Genomic DNA, 9,302 nt, shown 5'->3' with positions numbered 1-9,302 from the left:
GATCATAAATATATTTAGTTTGACTAATGAAAATTCCATCACTAACTTGTTTAACTTGTAAACCAAGAAAATAAGTTAGCTCTCCCATCATGCTCATTTCATATTTACTTTGCATTAACTTAGCAAACTTTTTACAAAGCTTATCATCTGTAGATCCAAATATAATATCATCTACATAAATTTGAACAAGTATTTTAGAGCCATTAACATTTCTAAAGAAGAGAGTTTTGTCAACAGTACCTCTTGTGAAGTGATTATCTAGAATGAATTTTGACAAAGTCTCATACCAGGCTCTAGGTGCTTGCTTTAGTCCATAAAGTGCTTTCAACAGATAATACACATAGTCTGGAAAGTTTGGATCTTCAAATCCTTGAGGTTGGCTTACATAAACTTCTTCCTCCAATTCCCCATTTAGAAATGCACTCTTGACATCCATTTGATAGACTTTGAAATTGGCATGGGCTGCATAGGCTAGAAAGATTCTGATGGCCTCAAGTCTGGCAACTGGAGCAAATGTTTCATCAAAATATATTCCTTATTGTTGAGAATATCCTTTAGCAACCAATCTGGCTTTATTCTTGATGACAATGCCATTTTCATCCATCTTGTTTCTGAATACCCATTTTGTGTCAATAGAACTCTTGTTCTTTGGCTTGGGTACCAGCTTCCATACTTTGTTCCTTTCAAATTGGTTTAGCTCCTCTTGCATTGCTAAAATCCAATCTGGATCCAATAGAGCTTCTTCCACTCTCTTAGGTTCCTCCTGTGATAGAAAGCTACTATACAGACATTCATCTTGAGTAGCCCTTCTAGTTTGCACTTTAGATGTAGCATCACCAATGATCAATTCAAAAGGGTGATTCTTGGTCCATTTCCTTTGAGGTGGTAGATTAGCTCTAGATGAGTTTGCCTCAGTATTGTCATGATGTGAGATAGAATGTTGATTGGTTGAAACTCCCCCTGAGTTGCTGATCCTTTGAAAGGAATTGGGAGCTCTATCAACTGATGAAGTGAATTGATTATCCGTTGACAGACTGTGATCAAAGGATGCTTCATTATGGACTTCAACAGATGATGCACTTTGTCTTTCAACGGATGCTGCATTGCTTCTTTCAACGAAAGCTGAATTATGACTTTCAACGGATGCAGCATTCTGTGCATTATCCAAAGGCAGATTCTGAATTCTTCTTGAGATGCCTTCTTTATCATTCTCATCTTCACTATCATCACAATATATTTCAATGTTGTCAAATTTGAGTCCTTCATGATGTCCCTCATCTGTTAGTCCATCAATCTTTTTATCATCAAACATAACATGCACAGATTCCATGACAATGTTGGTTCTTAGATTGTAGACCCTATAAGATTTTCCAGCAGAATAACCAACAAATATTCCTTCATCAGCCTTTGCATCAAACTTTCCTTTGTGATCAGATTGATTCCTTAAGATGTAACATTTGCAACCAAAGACATGCAGAAAGTTTAAAGTTGGTTTTCTTCTCTTGAATAATTGATAGGGAGTCATGCCTTTTGCCTGATTGATTAGAGAAATATTCTGAGTGTAACATGCACAGTTAACAACCTCAGCCGAAAAGTAAGTTGGGAGTTTTGACTCTTCAAGCATTGTCCTTGCAGCTTCAATTAGTGATCGGTTCTTCCTTTCCACCACACCATTTTGTTGTGGGGTCCTTGGAGCTGAGAACTCATTCATGATCCCATTTTCTTCACAGAACAACTTCATGGTTAAATTCTTGAACTCAGTTCCATTGTCACTCGTAATATTCCTTACTTTGAAATCAGGATGATTGTTGACTTGCTTGATATGATTGATAATGATTTCACTAGCTTCATCCTTTGATCCAAGAAAATAGACCCATGAAAACTTAGAGAAATCATCAACAATCACTAGGCAATATCTTTTTCTTGAAATTGACAATACATTGACTGGTCCAAAAAGATCCATGTGTAGCAGTTGTAATGGTTCATCAATTGCAGATTCAAGCTTCATACTGAATGATACTTTCTTTTGCTTTCCTTTTGGACAAGCATCACACAGTCCATCCCTTGTGAATTCCACTAGAGGCATTCCTCTAACTAAGTCCTTTTTGACTAGATCATTCATTGTCTTGAAATTCAAATGGGACAGCTTCTTATGCCATAGCCAACTTTCAACTGCACTTGCTTTGCTGAAAAAACAAGTAATGGATTCTGCATCTGTAGAGTTGAAGTCAGCTAAGTACACATTCCCTTTTCTAACTCCAGTTAGAACCACTTTATTGTCCTTTTTACTTGTGACAATACAAGCTTCAGAATTGAAGGAAACAGTATTCCCTCTGTCATATAGTTGACTGATGCTCAATAAGTTGTGTTTGAGACCATCAACCAATGCAACTTCATCAATGATGACATTTTCTTTTGAAATTAAGCCATATCCCATAGTGAATCCTTTGTTGTCATCTCCAAAGGTTATGCTAGGGCCAGCTCTCTCCTTAAACTCTGTGAGCAGGGTGAAATCTCCAGTCATGTGTCTTGAACAGCCACTGTCCAAGTACCATATATTCCTTCTTTTTCCCTGCACACAACAAAATCAATCAAGTTGATTTTGGTACCCAAGTTTCCTTGGGTCCAGCCTTGTTAGTCTTTTTCCTAGACTTCATTCCTCCTGCATCTTTTGACTTAGGTAACTTTGGGTCAACCTTGATCTCAGATGTGGTTGGTTGAAGTGTAGGGTTAGTCACAGAATCATTTAGCACATTTGATTGAATTTGATAAGGCATAGATTGTGCAAACATTTTATTACACATAGGCATATTGTATGGCATTTAAGGCATACTAAATGCAGTAAAATAAGGATTATTAATATATGGCATGTTTGCAAAATGTGCATGGGGATTCTGATGAGACATAATAGGCATGGCATGCAGAGGTGACATAGACATGTTAGGCATGGAGGGATTTGAAGACATGGGAGCATTTTTAACAGATTTGCAATTATCAGATAGGTGATTAACACTTTTACAATGCACACAGCTTTTTCTAGGAGCATACCTATCATGTGTGTAATTGTTATGTTTATTAATCCCTACCTTCCCATTTCTTTTAGATTTTCTTTTAGTTTCCTTCTTATCCTCAACCAACTTAAGCCTATTTTTCAGCTGATCTAAAGTCACGTGTCCTATATTCACCTTACTGACATCTTTGGATGTGCTAGCTCCTTCTTTGACAAAGTTCTTGAGAGTTGAATCATTCTTCTTATTGAGATTTTTAATTTTAAAATTACTTTCCTGTTTTAATTGATGAGCCTTCAACACATGCTCCTTTTCTTCCTTCAACGGATAACTTTCATCATCCGTTGATTCCACATCCGTTGACAATCCATCAATTAATTCTAACTCCTTTTTGTTTTTCTTCCAGGCATCCTCACAGAATGATTCAATTCCCTGAACCTTGGCAATCTGAACGCTAACATCCCTAGATGTTTTCCAGGCCTTGATTACCTCTTGCTCACTTTCTAACTGTTTAGAAAGAATTTCTACTTTCTTAACAGCTTCTTCTATTTCACTTTCAACAGTCAAGCATTTAAGTTTGATCTTTTCAAGCTCAATTACCTGATTTTCTAACACAACATTCCTATCACTTAAAAACACATTATTCTCTTTGATCCTAGTGTTTTCTTTAGCTAGTGATTTAAGGGAAACGCGTAAATGATATAATTCATTGGACATATCATTTATGGCTTCATTGCATTCATGTTTAGAAAGCTGAGAGAGATTAGTAGTAATTACCTGGTTGCTTGATGAACTAGTTTCATCTTCATCAGAATTAGCCATCAGGGCTAGGTTGACATATTCCATATCATCATCTTCATTGACCCCATCTGCTGCCCAATCATCTTGAGTGAGAAAAGCTCTTTCCTTTTGTTTGAGCAAATCAAAATACTTCTTTTTGTAATCAACTTGCTCAAATTTCTTTTTATCAGAGGTTGGCTTCCTACACTCACTTGCAAAGTGTCCCCTAATGCCACAGTTGTAACATTTGAACTTTGATTTGTCTACCATGTTTTTGTTTGGCTTAGTGAATTTTGTATTTTTCCCGAACTTCATCTTTGCAAACCTCCTGGATAGAAAAGCCAGATGTTTATCAGTATCATCAGAGTCATCCTGACTGGAATTGTCTTCATCCTCAGCTACTTGCTCTTTACCCTTGCTTGATTCTGATTTGCTTGTGCCAATTTTGAGACTTGGCATTATCTTTTCCTCATTCCTGGCTTCAACCTTCTCACTGTCAGCTACAAGTGCAACTGATCCTCCTTTTCTCTTTCCCTTTTCCAATAACTCATCTTGCTCCATCTCAAGTTCATATGTCTTCAAAATTCCATATAATCTTTCAAGTGTGAAGTCCTTATAATCTTGAGAATTTCTTAGAGAAACAGTCATAGGCTTCTATTCCTTTGGTAGAGACCTTAGAAATTTTAAATTGGAGTCCTTGACTTGGTAAATTCTCCCATACAGCTTCAATCCATTCAACAGTTTCTGAAATCTGTTGAAGGTATCATTCAATGATTCTCCTTCTTCAAAGTGAAAATATTTATACTGTTTAATGAGAAGCTGCATTTTGTTTTCTCTAACTTGCTCAGTGCCTTCACAGATAAGCTGCACAGTATCCCAAATTTCCTTAGCAGTTTGGCTGTTGATGACATTGTCAAACATATCTTGATCCAGGCCATTAAACAGAATGTTCATGGCTTTTTTGTCCTTGTGGACCTCTTCAATATCTTCAACAGTCCATTCTGCCTTTGGCTTGGGAATAGACTGTCCAACAACAACTGTTGCAGTAGCAGTTGTGGCCACCTTGTGTGGGATGTGAGGACCATTTTCAATGCAGTTGATGTAGCTATCATCTTGAGAGAGAAGATGTAAATGCATCTTCACCTTCCAGTGATGATAGTTATCTCTTACCAGGATTGGAATCTTTACACCAATATCCTTCTTACTCATGATGTTAGCAGAATAGATCTTTAAACTCTTTGTATGTTAAGAGCAAGCTCTGATACCAATTGTTATTCCCAGTGGACTAACAATGAGATTTACAGAAGGGGGTTGAATGTAAATCTCAAAACTTTTTCAAGTTTTGAGCAGTTTCTAAGGCTAAGTGTTTTTGAGAACAAGTGTGTTAATTGCTTGAAGCTAATACAGACAGATATATATTCAAACACAAATGTAAAGAACACAAAGAACTTAAAAACTTTTCTGGTGGATTTGTTGTTCCACCAGAGATGTGTTATTTTAGAAAATCTGTGATTCAAAGAACTAAATCACAGCTGCTTCCTAGTACAAACTAGATGATTTTCTCTCTGCATATTTCTAAACAGCTCAGGAAAATTCTTATCTAATTACTAGCTCCTACTTGGTTTATATATCACCAAGTTTACAAGTGAAGATAAAACTGTAAAATACAATTAAAAAGATTCTTCACATGTTTCTTCTTCATTTCTCTATCAAATGCAATTTAGGCTTGGTTGTAGATCTTTGAATACTTCCTTGTTTGTATCAGAATGGAAATGTTGCATTTTCTTGATTCCTCCTAGAGGCTTCCACATTCCAGTTTGTCTCTGTCAACCCATGTGCCTCTGTCAGCTTGTAAATTATGACTATCAACTGCTAATGAACTAAGCATCCGTTGAAGCTTTCATCCGTTGATGCCTTATCCGTTGAGGCTTTATCCGTTGAAGCTTTATCCGTTGATGCATTATCAGTTGAAGTCTTTATCCGTTGAAGCACTTATCCGTTGATGGATATTATCCGTTGAAGCATTAGAGACAGCTAATAACCCCTAAATCAAAAAGCCCCAAATTTCAATTGAAAACATTCATACGGGTTATAAACCCTAATTTTAAAATTCGAAGATTAAACTAAATTTTGAACATGTTATTGAACTCCAAATCAGACGTATGACATATAAAAATCATCAGGAAAATAAGCTCTATAACATGCAATCATCAAATCATTCAAACAATCATCCGGACAGAAATTCATAATTTTAATAAAAATAATTCGAAAATAATTAAAAGTATAGAAAATAAACCTTGATTTCTGCAGGTATATAGTTCACAGAATCTGAAAGTACTCCTCGAGACCTTCGATTTGGTTACTCCAACTTTCCCAACCGATTTCAATAACACCTTGAAATTATAATTTGATTCTCATAAGGTTTTATGAAATTAGGGTTTTTCTTTGGAAAATTATATATTTAGCTGACTGTAAATGATTTTTGATACGGAATAAAATACGGTAAAGACTATTTATAATTACGGAAAATTAGTATCCCGTTGGATCATTCTGGATATAAAATGGTACGTTTATTTGTAAAGCTGATCCAAACGATACCGGTTTTCGGGATAATTATCCAAATCAGTACAATTTGTACTGCGGTCTTGGTCTCAGCGCATGGTTACACGTATTACGAGGTGATAATTGTGATAGTTTAATAAAAAGATCCCTTTTATCGAAAATACGAGTTTTATCGATTTATCGAAACAAATAATGTATCGAAAATGTTGAGTCGGGACCCGCGCAGGGCAAACCGTACGCCGGATCGAAAAAGTCGAAACATGAAAAATGCTCGGAATATTGCAATTAGGTTAGGAAGGAGTACTTGGAAGAGTTTCGGGTTATAAAAACGTAAAAACGGGTGACGTCGGTTGGTTCCCGATTTTATAAAATAGTTTTTAAATGCTCGGAAAAAGATTTTATAAAATCCATATAATACCTATAAAATCATAAATCAACCTAAAAATAATTAGGAAGATATGGCAATTATCTATATTTTATTTTGGACATATAAAAATTAAAATACTCAATTAATATTATTTTTAAACATCCAAACACATTTAACACTTAACAAATAATTCACAGAATAGATACTGAACACATATAATAATTATTTATTAGCAAAATAATTACATGGTATATCCCAGATATTACATCCTTCCCCCCTTAAAGGATTATGTCCTCAGAATCTCCTAAGAAAACAAATGAGAGTACTTTTCTTTTATATCACTTTCTAACTCCGAGGTTGACTCTTCAACCTTAGGGTTTCTCCACAATACTCTTACTAACTTTACTACTTTATTTCTTAATACTTTCTCTCTTTCCTCTAGAATTTCTATCGGACTCTCTACATATGACAAATCTGCCTGAAGCTTTATTGGCTCATATTCTATTACATGCCAGGAGTCTGGATTATACTTCTTAAGCATCGATACATGAAAAATATTGTGAATGTGCTCCATGTGCGGAGGTAACATCAACTCGTAAGCTACTTTGCCAACGCATTTTAGAATCTCAAAAGGTCCGACATATCTTGGGCTCAGCTTTCCTTTCTTTCCAAATCTCGTCAATCCCTTCCATGGTGATACTTTCAGTAATACCAAGCTTCCTTCTTCGAATTCCGTATCTTTTCTTGATTGATCTGCATACTTTCTTTGACGGTCTTGTGCTGCTATCAATTTCTTCTAATGTAATAACCCCAATTTTTGGAAAATTTTTGAAACCCTTATGAATAGTGTTTTTGATGAATGAGAAAACTTTTCATGCCACACTATGTAGGGGTTCTGTTATGGATATTCTGAGATTTTATTAGTACTCTACATGGTATATAAGTGTATGTAAAGATCGGCAGAATCCAATTCCGAACACTTTAATTTTCCCGGAAATCCACTAGATACAGAAAGAATTGAGTATAAGGTAATAGGATAAAAAGGATTTAAATTAAAGGATTATAAGAGAGGATCATAAAAAGGAATATAATATATTAAGAAAGGTTAAGGGAACCTAAGTAATAAGATCCCGGGTATGATCCCTCAAACGATAAAGGAAAGCGAAAGTTAAGCGAACCGTATAACAGATCAGCGGTCATTAGGCAAACAATTAGGAAGTTAATCAAAGGGATTAGAGAGGATGATGTCACCCAACCAATGAGAAGAGGACAAAGAGGGGAGGATGACATCATGAGCATGACATAAGCATGACATAAGGGAAGGAGATGTGGTTAGTTTATAACCACACAAAGACAAGGTTAATAAGGTAATTAACCAAAAAAAATCAAAAGAAAATCAACCAACCAAAAAAAAAACAAAGCAAACACAAAAATCATTCATCTCTCCCACCTTGCTCTCGGCTTTTCCTATTTTTCAAAGAAAAGAAATTTCAAAATCCAAGATCCAAGCTTCCTAAATTGGTAAGATAATTCTCTAGTATTCCTTATGCATAGTTATGGCTATCTTATGAGTTTAATCCTCTAATTCATTCTCAATCTTCTCCAAGAAATCAATGAAGAAGACAATGAATAGTGATATCAAGGTTTTTAACTTGATTTTTCTTGTTTTTCCTTTAAGATCCAAGCATCCCTAAGACTCCTCAAGGCTTCTTAAGGCTTCCTAGCTACTCACACCACTTTAAGGAAGGTATATCATCTCCAAACCCTAGCTTTACTTTGTATATTAGGATGATTTTGGTTGTTATGGTATTAGAGTAGCTTAATGATGGTTGGTTTAGAGTTGGGTTGGAATGGTGGAGATTGGAGTGTTGAAATCTTATGATTTGGTTAAAGAATGTAGTATAGTTTAAATTCAAGTTTAAGAATAAGTATAAATTGTTAATGTTGAGTGTTGGGGCTGTTATGATGTAGTTTGGATGGAGTTTTGATTGGGTTGTGAATTGGGGTTGAATTGTGGTTGTTTTGAATTGGTTTAAATTTGGGAAATCGCGTAAACATAGCCGTCGTAATGTCCGATTTCCTTTAGACTGCTTTTGTTCATAACATTAGGACCCGAGAACTCCCTGCTAGGTTTTGACCATTGCCATTTTTAGATAGTTCATGTTACGAGCTTCATTTTGATATATGGTTCGTTTGATTCCGATGTACGGTTTAGGAGAAACGGCCGTTTTAAGTAACGACGTTTCGCGAACGAACCATTACCCCTCACCTTACTTTGAAACATAGGTTAAAGACCTTAAAGGATTAATTAATGTATGAAACAATTATGTTAAGTGTGTTAGGCAGTTGGTAAGACACTCGCGAAGGAATCGCCTTAAAACTTGTAATGGTTAAATTATTAAAAATGGTGGAGCCGAGGGTACTAGAGTTACTTAAGAGAATCAGTAAGCGCAAAACGAGCGTTAGAGTCTGAGTTGTTAGAGTATAGATTTACAAGTGACTTTGGTTTAATTCCTACTTGCTTGTTGTTTATAGGTTACCAGACTCATCCCGAGCCATTCGTAACCCCCAGTCGCTCAGGCAAG

Source organism: Apium graveolens, chromosome 5 (genome assembly GCF_009905375.1).
Source record: "Apium graveolens cultivar Ventura chromosome 5, ASM990537v1, whole genome shotgun sequence".
In the NCBI taxonomy this organism is placed as follows: domain Eukaryota; kingdom Viridiplantae; phylum Streptophyta; class Magnoliopsida; order Apiales; family Apiaceae; genus Apium; species Apium graveolens.
This window is presented reverse-complemented; position numbering follows the sequence as displayed.